This window comes from Schistocerca gregaria, unplaced genomic scaffold (assembly GCF_023897955.1).
Source record: "Schistocerca gregaria isolate iqSchGreg1 unplaced genomic scaffold, iqSchGreg1.2 ptg000623l, whole genome shotgun sequence".
NCBI lineage: Eukaryota > Metazoa > Arthropoda > Insecta > Orthoptera > Acrididae > Schistocerca > Schistocerca gregaria.
Window position 1 is genome coordinate 502,501 of NW_026062011.1, and position 2,500 is coordinate 505,000.

General features: G+C 55.0%; 1 non-coding gene across 1 annotated transcript in view; it reads left to right on the plus strand.

Moving 5' to 3' along the window:
* Positions 1 to 2,378: 2,378 nt before the first annotated feature.
* Positions 2,379 to 2,500, plus strand: part of LOC126317241 (small subunit ribosomal RNA) — a 1,893-nt gene continuing 1,771 nt past the window's right edge. Inside the window, exon 1 of the ribosomal RNA XR_007556514.1 lies at positions 2,379 to 2,500. This exon is cut by the window's right edge and continues 1,771 nt beyond it. This is a non-coding gene — a ribosomal RNA (small subunit ribosomal RNA).

Here is a 2,500-nt window from a genome sequence, read left to right on the forward strand (position 1 = left end):
ACCTAAGTTACACTGCACCTTAACCTAAGTTACACTGCACCTTAACCTAAGTTACACTGCACCTTAACCTAAGTTACACTGCACCTTAACCTAAGTTACACTGCACCTTAACCTAAGTTACACTGCACCTTAACCTAAGTTACACTGCACCTTAACCTAACTTACACTGCACCTTAACCTAACTTACACTGCACCTTAACCTAACTTACACTGCACCTTAACCTAAGTTACACTGCACCTTAACCTAAGTTACACTGCACCTTAACCTAACTTACACTGCACCTTAACCTAAGTTACACTGCACCTTAACCTAAGTTACACTGCACCTTAACCTAAGTTACACTGCACCTTAACCTAAGTTACACTGCACCTTAACCTAAGTTACACTGCACCTTAACCTAAGTTACACTGCACCTTAACCTAAGTTACACTGCACCTTAACCTAACTTACACTGCACCTTAACCTAACTTACACTGCACCTTAACCTAACTTACACTGCACCTTAACCTAACTTACACTGCACCTTAACCTAACTTACACTGCACCTTAACTGTCACATGTAACGTCACAGGAATGTAGCTTTGCCTAACAGCAACCCTCTGAACATAGTTCACTGCTTGGATCCTCTGGTGTCATGTGTATTTCTTGATGCCATGGTGCGTACCCTCACGTAAATGTCTTTCGAGTGTTGCGTACTTTCTACACAGTCCCGCTAACCACTGGAAGGGTGTAACGCTACAGAACGAATATCGCCCTCCCCTCCTGCCCTTCCAAGCTGGTCGGTCAGGCGTTTGTTTGTGAAATGAGCCTTGCAGCTGTTCAGTTGCATTTGGTTGTCGATGCAGTCAGTGTACGTTGTGGTACGGCCTGTGTGGACTGTCCGCTGATGTACGCGTAACCCACACTGATCATCCGTCGTTACGTACTGAGTGACATAATGTGGCACATGCTTGACCGTACACCGGCTGCGCCCTACAATGGCGAATCATAAGGGCCATATGTTGTGCACGATGCTACTTGTCTCGTCTCCCCATTACAGCGAGATTGCACTGTTGTACGCCGTAGAGACATGTGGTAGGTACGGACGAAAGTATTGCATGTTGGCCCCCCCCCTCCCTCTGCCGGGAATCAGCGTGAGCCGTCTGTTGATGTAGCGACGAGGGTTTTCCTATTTAATCGTATTGCCCCACACAACATGATACCACGGTGGACCGCGTTCCACATCTGCGACATGCTACAGAGGCCGGTTGACAGTCGACCGCGCAAGGGACATTGCACACGTGCGCGGACCATCTTCCACGTGTTCTCTCGTGTACGTGCCGTAGTGTGTATATGGGCTGATGTAGCGTGTCGTGACACATAACATGCAGGCATGCCAGAATCGTAGATTTCGCAAATGTTGATTGACGTATACGTTTGCTGCCAAAGATCCGCAAATGAACTGGAAATCAGTTGTTGAGCGGTTGTTCGCGCTGCAGGTGCATCGGTGATAGCGACGATCGGTACATCTGTGAACCGGTTGTTTCGGCGGTACCCGCCATGCCCCCGAACCTGAGTTGGCCATGTGGGTATGAAGCGATACGAGGCTGTGGCTTGGTGGGACAGTCCCCGGCCGGTGAGGGGGGGCCGCGCGGCGTGCTGGCCGCGCGCTGCGTGAGCGCACGCACTACAGCCGGCTGGTGGGGGGCGCCCAGTGGCAGGAGCGCCGGCCGACGGGCCCGGCTGGCGTCCCAGCTACGCGCCGGCGCACCCGGCGCGCGGCGCCAGGCGGCCAAAGTGGGTTCTGCCGAGCCCGGTGCGAAGCGCGGTGGACATCTGCAGTGTGCTGGTCCGATTGCGGACTGTGTGCGTTGAGGATGCGCCGCCGCCCGGCACTCGGCGTCGCGACGCCGTCTGCTGCTCGGTCGCCCCCAGCGGTTCTCGCAGGTGGTTTGTATCGCAGCTCTGCGGACGTGTTGGCGCGTGCGCTGTGCTGGGAGAGTTCGCTTCTGCACCCAAGTGGGGCTTTGCCCTTCTGTGGCGCTGGCGTTGGAGCTGCCGGTCACCGTAGGTGGCGCGTGTTGTTTCCCGCCGGCAATGCCACGACAGCACGCTCCCGGGCCTCTGTCGGCAGCGGCAAGCTCAGTTGGGAGCACGGGTGTTCGCACTGAAAGCGTCTACTCGCCTATCTCCGGGCGATTGCGCCTCTCTCGAACCCGACCAAGTACTTAGGACGGCGCTGCGCGCCGCCGGGACCTGAGAGGGTTTCGAGGTGTATCGTGCAGGGGAGCTCAGCCTCCTCCTGTTTGCAGAATAATTGAGCGGACGCTTGCGTGTTCGCGCGGGCCCTCGGGACACACTCCCGGGCGGCCGGCTGCTCAGCTCTCGTTGACGCAGCTCCCTGGTTGATCCTGCCAGTAGTCATATGCTTGTCTCAAAGATTAAGCCATGCATGTCTCAGTACAAGCCGCATTAAGGTGAAACCGCGAATGGCTCATTAAATCAGTTATGGTTCCTTAG